This window comes from Antechinus flavipes, chromosome 2 (assembly GCF_016432865.1).
Source record: "Antechinus flavipes isolate AdamAnt ecotype Samford, QLD, Australia chromosome 2, AdamAnt_v2, whole genome shotgun sequence".
Lineage (NCBI taxonomy): Eukaryota > Metazoa > Chordata > Mammalia > Dasyuromorphia > Dasyuridae > Antechinus > Antechinus flavipes.
The window spans coordinates 411,027,729-411,040,039 of NC_067399.1; the positions used below are offsets into that span (position 1 = coordinate 411,027,729).

Consider the following 12,311-nt stretch of genomic DNA (forward strand, 5'->3'; position numbering starts at 1 on the left):
TCCTCATATGTAAAATAAGCAGGAGAAGGAAAAATGGCAACCCACTCTAGTATCCTTGCCAAGTAAACCTTAAACGAGATCACAAAGAGTAGACATGCATGATTGAAACAACTGAACAGCAACATGATTCTATATTACCTTCCTCATTTTGTTTCCTCATTTGCAAAGCCAGGAATCTGGGCTGAAGAATTTCTAGAGGCTCATATAAGCTCTAGTTCTAGAAACCTAGAACTTCAGAACTGAAGAGAAACTAAGTGGTTATGTAGTAAAATTCCAGATAAAGGGAAGTGGTTGGTATATCTTGGATGAAGCCAAGTGATGCTTATATTGGTGAGACAGTAGGTGGTCTTTGTGGCATTTGGTTCTTGTTCTTCCCTTGAGTCATCATTGTGTGGTGGATGGGGTTATTTCTTGGTATCTGTATTGGTCTGGGATTGGAACTTTCACTGCTTCAAAGTCATATGGAGTGTGTACCAGAATTGGAGAAGTAAATTATAATAAAATATGTGATCAGATCCAGCTTAGAGATGCATTTAAAAACTGTACCAACTGAATTTATTACCAATTTCCCATCTCTAGAAAAGTGAATTCGGTAGTTAGTATTCGGCAAAAATGGTAACTATAACATCCCTGGGAAATAACCATCCAATTTTTTGCATGTGCCTTGAGTGAAAGAGAACTTACTACTTGCTTCTCTTTCTGCTATCTAGAGCTAAAATATTGTCTAATTACTCTTAAAGTTTTTCCATATGTAAATAAAACTCTTATGTCTTCTTTTCTCCACAAACACTGCCTGTTCAATCAAATATTCCTGACATGACATAATTTAAAATTCCTTTATCATCCTGGCCCCTTCTTTAGACACATCCATACTTCAATGATTTTGTGATCTCAGTGACATGAGTAGTTTCTTCAGTGATGTGTATTATGACCTATCCAGGATATCTCATCCTATGCCATTCTTGTACATGTTTTCCTATAGAGATAGGTCCTTTATAAGAGTTTCCCCAATATGCTAGAATCAGTCCTTTAGAGTCCAGCTTCTTAAACTGTTGATCTTGACTTAATATGTGGTCTTTTAACTGAATGTGGATGTTGTATAATTATGATTATTATCAATAAATGTTTGATTTTTATATCTATTTTATATTCAGAGTAATGTAAAAATTTCTTGGACAAAAAAGGGTTACAAATAGAAAAAAATTTAAGAAGCCCTGCTCTAGATCAGGGATTCTTAACCTGGGGTTCATGCATAGATTTTAGGGGATCTATGAATTTGTATGGAAAATTACATCTTTATTTTAACTAGTCCTAAGTGAAAATTAGTATTTTCTTCAATTATGAATATGAGCAACAAAACATTATTTGAAAAGTGATCCATAATCTTTTTCAGATTGAAAAGAGTCCATGACATAAAGACGATTAAGAACCTTAGCTCTAGATATCTGGTTTATACATGCATATATATACTATATATATAGACCCATACATATATGTATGTATATATACTGCATATATTTAGGAATATCGTGTCCTTTAATGATCCATTGTTTTTGCTATGTAACCAGTTCATCTCTTCCAGTTATTCAAGCACATGGCGCCCTTTACTGATCTCAAAAAATTGTTCCTTGGAAACATATTATAATCTATTCACACACATTTTATCACCTCACAATTTCTCTTTGAGTTACTTTAATTTTAATTTTTTAGAGACTGGTAGTTCATGGCTCACAGCCATACCATTATCACCAGAAAATATATTGTTTAAAATGGCAAGCTTTTGATTCAAGAATAACTTGGGGGTAATGAGACTTCCCAAAGGCAATGCATTTAAGTTCTTTTCTTCCTTTTAAATTTTGCTCCTAAATTATATTCTCTTTTCAATGTTTGCCTAAGATATTCATATCAATCAACTCCATGTTCTTTTGTTTGTTATTATTTTTAAGTATTGATTTAGCAAAGCAAAACACTGTCTTATAGCTTTTCCAAACAAGTTATCTCTCATTGTGTCAAAAACCATAAAAGATTCCTTAAAAGATATAATAATAAAGATGACTTTGACAAGCTATTGGTTTTTATGTCATTCCAGGAATAAAAAGTGAGATGAATGCTCATATAAGGTGTGTTCCATTTTAATGGACAATGTCCAGTGTTATGATCCAAATGAAAGATAAATTGGATTTCAGGGGTTTCCCCCCCCCCCCCACAGGAAATACTCTGAATTAATTTCACTTGTGGTAAGTCAGGAATCATGCAAAGAAAATGAAAAACAGAACAAAACAACATGTGTGCAAAAATTGTAATTTTGAAGCCAGATTTATTGAGAAGAAATTTTGGAGAGTGGTCTTCTGCTTCTTCCTTTCAAAAGGAAATAACTATGACTACTAAGATATCCCAAAGGCCTCACTGTGTGAGACATATTCCATTCCAGCCTTCATCTGGGGTCCAGGAGTATCTCTGACTTTGGTTTTAATGCTAAGCTCTTCTAGATTAAATGCCAGCAGCTGGGACAAATCCTACAAGGTTGAAATGACTAAAAGGTGAGACTTTCATCCTTCCTTAAAAATACAAAAAGGAGTCTTGCTCCTTTTGTAGGTTATGAGGCACCTAACAGTTTTCTCCTCTTCCAAGATCTATACTATACATGTTCAAAGGCCAAACTTTAATACTTTATAGCAGCCTTTGGGCCTGAATTTGTGAAAAGATAGTCTTATTTGGCCATATGCCCAGGAATGGAAGGAAGATTTATAAAATAGGTGATTTATTTATGAAGTCATAGCTTTTACCAACAATAGGAACAGGCAAAAAGTGGATTATTATTTGTAATTCAAGGTCTATGATGAATAAGAAACTGCTATGGCATTTTTAACAAAAAATCAAAGTATAAAAATGTATGCATGCGTATATATTCCTACATTTATAGCCTATCTCTCCATTGCTTTTTGAGTGGTTCTCAATTTTAATTCTTAAGAGCCTGTGGTAGTCTATGAGTATTGGATATGTAGCATCACAGGAATAAACACTTAAAGACATATACATGTATATTTTATATTTATACATATGTTGTATATATATGATGTGTGTGAATGTGTGTATGTTAGCATACATGCACACCAGTGTGTATAAACAATCAACTAGGTCGTGCATTGTGTAGAGTGCTTGATCTAGAATTGGAAAGACTAAGTTTTCTGAGTTCAAGTTGGATCTCAGACATTTATTGGTTGTGTAGCTTTTGGCAAGTCATTTGATTTTGCCTCAGTTTTCTCAATTGAAAAATGAGTTGGAGAAGGAAATGGCAAACTACTCTAGTATCTGCCAAGAAAACTCCAAGTGGGATCACAAAAAGTCAGACCTTACTGAAAACAGTTGAACAACTACAGGATGTATGAACACAGGCATATATGCATATGCATTTTCTTTCTAATGCAAATTATTTTTACTAAAATAACAGAATAAATTGCACATATACATACATACATTTGGTTTATATATTGTATATGGGATTTCAAGCTTTATTTTAACTTCCCACATTCTTGTAATGGAGAAGAAGAGCCTCTTAAAAAGACTAAGAAAAGATAACTAATAAAAAGTATTTCAATAGATGGTGAGGTTTTCTATCTAGTCAATGTTTTAAAATATATGTGGTGCCCAGAAATGAACACAGTACTCTAGGCATGGCTTAAATAGACAAGAACAATGATGATGAACTCAAATAGAAACACAGATGGTTAGATAGTACTTCAAGATCCCTGAAGGCAATTAGTGACATTAAAAACAATCAATTAGCATTATTTGTATTTTATTATATTTTTAGTTATTCTGTTAAATATTTCCTATTTACAATTTAATTTGGTTTTGTTGTACTTGGAGAATGTTGACACTTTGGATTAGCATACAGTGAAACTATTTTCTCGATGTTTTGGATACTATATTTTTGCAAATCCAAATAATTTTTTTTTTTTTTTAGTATCTCTATCACACTGTTGATTAGATATTGAGATGATAAGTCACTAAGGCCCTTAGGTCTTTTTCACCTAACTGCTTCCTACAGATTATGTCTTCCATATTAGAGATATAATACTGATTTTTTTTTTAAAAAAAAAGCCTAAATATAGGATTTTGCACTTATTACTATTAAATTTTACCTTGTTTGAGTGGGTGCTGCCTTCTCATAGAGTTCTAGGTGTGGAATCAGGAAGACCTGAATTTAAATCTAGCCTCTTTCAGTTGTGTGATTGTAGCAAATTAAATAGCCTCTCTCAGTCTCAATTTTCTTATCTGTAAAATGGGGGTAAGTAATAGATGTAAGTCACAAAGTTGTTCTGAAGATGAAAAGAAACAAGATACATAAATGTGTTGTAATCCCTAAGAATCTAGCATTATATGCCGGCTAGTATTATTGTTGTGCTTTACTTTCACTTTTTAAAGGAGTAAAAGTAAAGGTCAGGGTCTAGCTCACACCTCTAGTTGTTTATGTTTCTGAACCTTAACCTGCTACCATTTTAACAAATCTTTCTGAGGAAACTCACCAGATATGAGGAATAGCCTCTTTCCATTCTCCCCCACGGTCACCACCTCTATATTAAGGTAATTTATATTTTGTGTTTGAAATGTTTTTTGAAAGAGCTCATCCTTTTTCATTAAAAAAATCAGTATTCCAGCCAGGATGCTACACACACAAAGGTATCGAGTTTTGGATTTGGACTATGCATTATTACAAGCATACAGATTATCAGATTAATTTTGTTCTTTCTCATGTACCAAATGCCACTAGGATAGAAAATTTTAGTGTAAGACTAACTCCTTTAAAATACCGCAGGCAACATTAGGAAGCTTGGTGCTCTCTAGATGGGCTAGAGTAGTGAACTTAAATAGAAAAAGCAGTGTTATTGCTGTATCCACATCTCTTGCATAACAGGTGTTCACCAAATATAAAACTTATACAGAAAAGGGGATGTTAGTAATGCAACAGGCACTCAAAACCTCTCAGTTCTGACCTAATCTTAACTATTTCACTTTTCTTATGTTTATTCCCACTTCTGCATCTTTGATTTTATACTTATTTCATGGTGAAGTTTCTTTGATTAATCTCTAGCTATTGGATTCTTTCCCCTACTGCCTACAAACATGACTGGTTCTCTCTATTTCTAAAAATCCTTGACTTGACCCAGTTATTTTCTCAAGCTATCAACTTCTATCTTTCATCCCTTTTAAAGTCCAACTGCTAGAAGTTTTCTATATTCATTAAATTCCTCAATTCTCAGCTCCTTATAATTTGGCTTTTGATTCTACTGCTCAATTGAAACTGTTCTCGCCAAGGTTACCAGGGATGTTCAAATGACAATATCTAATGGTCTTTTCTCAGTCCTTATCCTTTTTGATAACTCTACCATTTTGGATATTGCTAACTATTCTCTTATTTTGGATACTTTCTCCTCCCTTCATGAGACTATGCTTTTTTTTCCCTTAAAGGTGGGAGCACATCCTTTATCTCAATTAATCAAAGAAGGCTCAGGTATCTCAACTAAAGAAATCAAAAGTAAATTAGATGTGACTAGGTCCTTAATCAAGGAACATAGAGGTGCTGGGTCATTGATACAGGAAATAGTTTGTGACTGATTAAAGATCACCTTGGTAGACTGAGACCTTTTGGACTATATAATCAAATAGCATATTAGTTGAGAAGATTCCAAATATTAAGGCTAAGGATTCCAGGATTCCTGAGAGGAAATTGCTCTTGGAGAGCAGGGGGAAAAGGGAGGTATCTTCTCTTTCTCTATTCTTTCCATTTTGCTAGAGAAATTATAGTAGAAGACAATGCATCTGGTGAATCTTAGCACTGTGTCTGGTACATAGTAGACACTTTATAAATATTGATTGGTTGCTTGAATGAAAAGAGAAGATCTCCTGGAGAAAAGATGACACTATCCATAGATAGAATTGATCAGGTATGACCTTGTGAATTTTGAAAGATCAGAAGACATAGAGATTTTGAATGTTGGTGTTAGTAAGCAGTATAGTATGGACTCAGTAGCAACATCCCTGGAACAGTTATGGTTGACAATAACATTGGGAAGCCAAGAGATGTACCAAGGACCAGTTAGACAAAATAAAGAATCAGGATTCTACAAGAGCAGGACTCTTAGAACCTAGCAAAGAATTAGACTTGAAGGGAATTTTATGAGAACTCCACTAAGGAGATAGCTATGATTAGAATGATGGAAGATCCACTAATAATCCAGTTACTAAAGTTTGAAATCTTGGAGTCATCTTTGACTTGTTATTTACATGTAAGAAGTTAGTAAGTCAATTGATTAATCAAAAATATTTAGGTTCCTATTATGACACTATACCAGCATTGTGCTAAGTGCTTGGAATACAAAGACAAAAGTAAGAGTCCTGTTCTCAAGGAGCTTATATTCAATTGGGGAAAACATACATATATAAGTAAATACAAAGTCCATAAATATAAAGTAATTTTTTGGGAAGGTTCTACCAACAGGGAATGTCAGAAAAACTTCATATAGTAGATGGATCCTGAGCTAACTTTTGAAGGAAGCTAGTAATTATAAGTGGCAGAGGAGAGGAGAGAGTGCATTTTAGGCACAGAAACAGCTTACACAAGGGCCTAAAAACAAGAGATGACATGGTATATGTGGGGAAAAAGTAGACAAGTTTGACTGGACTATAAAGTATGTGAAAGTATATATGAATAATCAACATAGAAAGGTAGATTGGAATCAGACCATGAAGGTTTTAAAAAGAAGTATGTATTTTATCCTAAAGGCAATATGAGCCCATTAGATTTTGGAGTAACAAGAATATATATATATATACATATATATATATATATCTTAAAATAATATGCAATTGAACATATATATATATTTTAGGAATACTAATTTTGTAATTGTGTGGAAAATAGATTGGCGAGGGAATAGAGTAGAGGTTTGGATAGCAATTATAAAGCTATTGCAACAATTTTGACAAGATGTGATAAGTACCTCAACAAGGATAGTCCTGTCAATTTTCATCTCCATAAGCTTTGTTGTTACAGAATAATCTCAAAGAGATAAGCTAGGTGGCTTCAAGTTAGGTTAAATTAGGTTAAAACAGTTCTTTCCTTCTTTTTCTTATTGATTTCTTTTTCATAAAACAGGATGACAGTTTTACTTAAATGCTCTAGCATCTGAAGAACAGTGCATGTCTGCGGGAAACTGCTAGCAAAATTAGAAAGTCCAATTAACAATGCATATTTAATACTACTCTTTTGTATATATTTGAAGTCAGCAGCAATGTTTACTCTTTTGAGGGGGAGTTTATAATTATGCAAAGGCCAGAAGCAGTCTGCATACCCTACAACATGTTTGGGTTTGATGTCTGGAAGTTGGAATGCCTTTCTTGAATTCTACTCATCTTCTATATGACTCAGGGTGCATTCATTCCACATGTATTCATAATCTGTGCCTCCCCCTTCAGTAGTGCTTCCTGGACCAACTGTCTTCTGTGGTTACATCTGGTTACCTGTACCTGCACTTGCCTTAAACTCTAAAAGGAATTACTGACATGATTTATGTGATGTCATCTAAAGTTTTTCTCTAATGATAAGACATGTATCTATGAGTATAATGGGAAAAGCTAAACAGTTATAGTTGGTATCCAGCAAAATTTATCATCTTTTATTGAGCCTATAAGACTTAGGAACACTTATCTCAGGTTGAACTCTATCAATTATGTCTGCTTTTGAGGGAAGAGAACTTCTGTTTTGGTCAGAAATCCTGAGGGTCTTCTCTTCTGAGATTGGATTTTTTTTTTTTTTGACTAGGTAAAAGAGGCTGTTCCTTGCTTCGCATTTTACCTAGTCTTAATTACTGAATGGGCATTGCCTTAGTCAAAATGAGACCAGTTAAAGATCTTAGATTAAAAAGGTCAGAATTTCCCAGGGCCATCTTCAGTCACTTTGATCTATATCTTGGCACTGAATCTAGATGGGCTTTAGAAGAGAAAGTGAAGTTGTTGAATTTGTACAGCCCTCTCTCACTTAAATCCAACTCACTTGCATATCATGGAATCATCCCAAATGCCTTGGTTCTTTTTGAGAAGAAAGGACAAACAACATTTCTTCAATAGTATTTCACAATGCACTAGGTAGAATGTAGTATTGAAATTTAAGATACAGTTTTGGACTCCAAAATGTTGTAATTGAATTAAAGAAGTCATATACCCTCAAAATCTTCTTTTGCCACTCTCCCCATGAGATTAATTTTATTAAAGCATCAATTTCTTTATATTATTCTCCTTATCAAAACACTTCCACTTTATCCCTATTGCTTATAGGGCAAAAATCCATAGTCATCTGCCTGGTGTTCAAAGTTTTATACAATCTGTTTCTAATTTATTTTTACTTTTTTTTTCTCAAACAACTCCTCGATTTTCATAAGTACTAGGTTGTTTTGCCCTTTGATTATGCCTTTAACTTTCTTGTTTCTGATAGTGTGATAAAGTAGAAAGAACATTGGATTTGGAGCCATAGAATCTTAGTTAAAATCCTAGTTCAGTTCCTTACTTTCTGTGCAACTTTAGTTAAGTCATTTAACTTTTTGGGTTTCCATTTCACCATTGTAAAATGGTTGTTTAAAGGTTGTTTGAAGCTCTAAACCTTTTATTCTATGACAGTCCTCTTGCTATTCTTCTCACTTGGAATATCTCTTCCCCCTTCCTCTGCTAGTTCCCATTCCACCTTGTCCAAGAGACTTTTTCTGGTCACTTGTCCTTTCTATGAAATCTTACAGCATTTAAATAGTCTCATTTTTCTTATATTGTATTATATTGTATAGGTATCATACCACCTTCTTTTCCTGCTAAGATAATTCAATAAATGTTTATTAAGTACCTATGTGCCAGGCATTATGCTAAGTGTTAGGGATACAGAAAAAGGCAAAGACAGGACTTTCCCTCAAGGAGGTGACAATCCAATGGAGGAGACAACATGCAAACAAATATATGTAAAACAGGCACATACAAGATAAATAGAAAATAATTAAAAGAAGGAAAATTAAAAACTGGATTGAAATTATTGGAGAAAACTTTGTGAAGAAGGTGGAATTTTAGTTGGAATTTAAAAGAAGTCAGGGATGTTGATAGTTGGAGAGAAGTAAAGAGAGCATTTCAGGCATGGAACAGCCAGAGAAAATGTCCAGAGCTGAGATTCAGTTTTGTTCCTGGAATAGCTAGGAAGCCAGTGCCACCAGATTAAAGAGTATGCATTAGGGAAGGAGGTGTAGAAAGCAGTTCACCTTCTTTCTCTCTCACCTCTTCCTCCCAGTGAAAAAGAAAAACCTTTTTTTTTTTAAACAAATATGCATAATTAAGCTAAAACAGATCCATTTGCCATGTCCAAAAAAAAAAAAAAAATCTCAGTCTGCACTCTGAGGCAGTCTGTCCCTTGAGAAGACTAGATATGGGAACATGATTGCTGTCTTCAAGTATTTGAATGACTCTCTCATGGAAGGTAAGATTTAGGCCTAGTTTACTTATTCTTAGAGGGTAGAGTTAGAAGCAATTGGGAAGAGGATGAGGAAGTTGCAGGGACAGATTTCTGTTGCATATAAGGGAAAACTGGCTGAGTGGAATGTGCTCCCTCAATTGGTAATAAATTTTTCTTCCTGTAAGGTTCAAACAAAAGCTAGATGGTCACTTGTAGCTATAACATATAGAGAAATTCTTGTCCAGTTTTGGATCATACTGAACAACCTTTAAGATCTTTTCTAGATCTTAAATTCTATGAATCCAGGAATCCCAACAACTCTGTAGATAGGTATAACAGATTAGACACTGGGCCTATGATTTCATTTGGATAGACAACTTCTGGTTAAAGGAACTTCCCCTATCAATGCAGATGAAGACCATTTCTGAGATTTTATTATATAATATAATTGAGACTTGCCATTAATTGCCCCCAAAATGGGTGCAATCTTGCAAGAGGCAAAATTTGAATTCACGTCTTACAGAATCTAAATCCAGCACTTTGGTCTACTGTATTTTGTGTGATAAAAATAGGATTAAAAGGACATAATAGTTGTCTACTAGGAAAAGATAGGGCAGTTAGGTGGCACAGGCTGGGCCTAGATTCAGGAAGACTGATCTTCCTAAGTTCAAATTCATACTCAGACATTTAGTAGAAAAGTAAGTCACTTACTTTTACACATTTACCTCAGTTTCTTTATCAGTGTAATGATCTGGAGAAGGAAATGACAAACCATTCTAGTATCCCAAATGGGATCAGAAAGAGTTGAGCATAATTAAAAATGAATGAACAAGGAAAAGATAATCTTATAAAAAGTGCAGATGTGAAAAATAAAGGGAACAAGTAGTGATAACAGCAATTAGGGAAGAGGGAAGTCCTGTATAAGGTTGTTGATTTAAGATCCTTGCCTTAGAGACTAGCACCTGCTGGGGAGAAAAAGGACTCATGCATTCAGAGCTAGGGTGCCAGCTTTGCCCTGGGTAATGTCCTAGGATTTAACTGTCATCACTGTAGCTCAAATATTAAATGCCACAAAGCCTTACTCTTTTAGTCATTAAAAAAGCATGGCAATGCTTTTATTTGATTTCCCTAAGGACATGGCAAACTACTTAATGAGGCCATTGAATTAGGGCATTCAATATTTGTATCACTAACAGGACAAAGAAACTTCTGTTCTTATTTGGCAAAGCACAAAAGAGAACCTTGAAGGATCAGGTCTAACTCATTTAACTTTAAGCCATATGTTTATAATAATAGCTTATATTGATGTAAATTTCTAAAGTTTTTGAAATACTTTTCACACTTTATTTAATCTTTTCTATAACTTTGTGAGTTAATAATAATAATAACGATAATATAACTAGTATTTATACAATGCTTTAAGGTGTGAATATTACCTCATTTTATCTTCTTGGAAGATAATCTTGGAAGGTAGGTAGGTATAATTATTATCATCTCCAAATTGTTGTTGTAGATATTGAGGCAGATAGAAATTAAGTGACTAGTTCAGGATCAAAAAGCTAATGTCAGAAACCAGATTTGAACTCAGGTCTTGATGTCTTGACTCTAACCACAATACTTAGCATAAAAAAAAAAACAAAAAAAAAAACAAAAAAAACACAACTAAAGCTTAGAGAGCCTGTTTTTGACCTAGGTCACATACGCAGTAAGTAATAGATGTAAGACTCAGTTCCACATCTTCAGATTCCAACCCCTGTATTTGTTGCATCACACTAATTGCTTATTATTCCAATTCACTAACTTGAGTTTGTTGATGATCATAAGTTGGGATACTGTTCAATGAGTTCACATGAATTTAAATGCAGAGATTTTGGCTTATCTAAGTTCTCCTTGGGGCTAAACTAGAAGAGCAGGTGTGTTCTCTTCTCTGCCAAGCTGTAGGATTGATGTTAGGGAAAATGTTGATTTGGAAAGAATTGGACCCTTGGGACTAGTAATCCAGGGAAGGGGGAAGGGAATAGAGTAAGGGTGACAGAAGAGACTAATGAATGACTTCCTTCTATCAGCTGTGTAAAGTGCCATGCAGGGTAGCTAAGAAAACTATATCACTGCTATACCATTCCAGCCATGCATAACAGTATCTCTGTCTTCCTTGACCAAATATCTAGCAACCTCTCCAAGCATTAAGATATAAGGTTATAAAAGGATCAAGCTCTATTGAGATTAATAATAAAAAGAGTTATTCTACTCACCAATCAATTTGTCACTTTTGACTAAGCAAGAGCCATCAATCTGCTGGGATATCCTTTGGAAGGCAAATCTGAAAGACAGAGGAAGAGAAAATCAACGTGAAAGGCAGAATCTTGCCTTAGAATTAGGCAGTGAATAAGTGCTGTGCTTATTATCTTTCCATTTGGAGAGTTCCTATATTGGACGATCTGTCTGGTTAAGATTCCTAGGATGCCACATTACAGGAGAAGTCTATGAGAATGTTGAGTCAGTATTATACCAATTTCTTCACTCTCTTGTCTTCGCCTCCTTTACCACCTCACCACTCTGATTCCATCACTATTTATATATCTCATAGTCAACAAGGAAAAATGCCTAAGTGATCTTCAAATAACCTAAGCTAAGATTATTGGTCCCCCAAATCCATCTATAATCTGTTCCCCTTCCAGTACATTTGATGTTTATATACAAGCAGATATTGTTTTCCTTATATACAAATTTGATCATGTCTGCCCTTCAATGATTCTCATAATTAATCAGATAAAGAATATACTCCTTATTCTGGTATTTGCGTTCCCCTTCAATGTGATCCTTA

The 12,311-nt window shown here is 34.3% G+C and overlaps 1 protein-coding gene across 1 annotated transcript in view; it reads right to left on the bottom strand.

Annotated features, from left to right (window-relative positions):
• Positions 1-12,311, bottom strand: part of ATP10B (ATPase phospholipid transporting 10B (putative)) — a 313,742-nt gene that overhangs the window by 212,415 nt on the left and 89,016 nt on the right. The window contains exon 2 of the mRNA XM_051978841.1: positions 11,740-11,807. The gene's annotated coding sequence lies outside the window, so the exon portion shown is untranslated. The remainder of the gene's footprint in view (positions 1-11,739; positions 11,808-12,311) is intronic.